We start from the raw sequence: 642 nt of genomic DNA, 5'->3' as shown, positions 1-642 counted from the left end.
GCTCATGGTGAGCGTTAAGGTCTTCGAGGGGAAGGATGGAGAGAATCTCCTGCTCTGGCTGAGAGAGGTCGAGATGGCCATCACATCCGCCATGCTCCAGACCGACCAATAGCGCGTGGCGCTAGCCATCTCAAAACTCGGTGGTCGAGCGCGAGAAAGGGCACTGACGTGCGGCGCTTCGGTCGAAGCTGCGTTTTCCTCCTGGGCGGAGCTGAAACTGCAGATCTCACGAGTATAATCGCCGCCCAATCAGGCATATCGCGTACGATCGCGTTTCCTTGCCGCCTGACAGGGCAACAAGGAATAGTTCAAGAGATGCGCACTCTCATTGCCGGGATGGCAGCAGATCCCCTTCCGGAGGCGGTCACAGTGACGGTCTTTATGGAAGGCCTCTGCATTGGCGTGGTTAGAATGGAAGTCTTCCGAGAGCATCCGTCCTTATTTGAACAGGCGGTGAATGTGGCAGCAAACGGCGTGTTCCATTTCAAGTCGGCACGACTTGGTTAGAATGCACACTCCAACAGCTTATCAAGCGGACCTATGCCCATGGATCTCAGCCATGCTAAGGACGAGGGAGCAGAGCTCCGAGCTGCTGGGCAGCACACAAACACACGACGGTGTTTTGTGTGTTGAGACACTCAA

Source organism: Plasmopara halstedii, assembly GCF_900000015.1.
Source record: "Plasmopara halstedii genome assembly, contig: Scaffold_289, whole genome shotgun sequence".
Lineage (NCBI taxonomy): Eukaryota > Oomycota > Peronosporomycetes > Peronosporales > Peronosporaceae > Plasmopara > Plasmopara halstedii.
Note: the sequence above shows the minus strand (reverse complement) of the source record.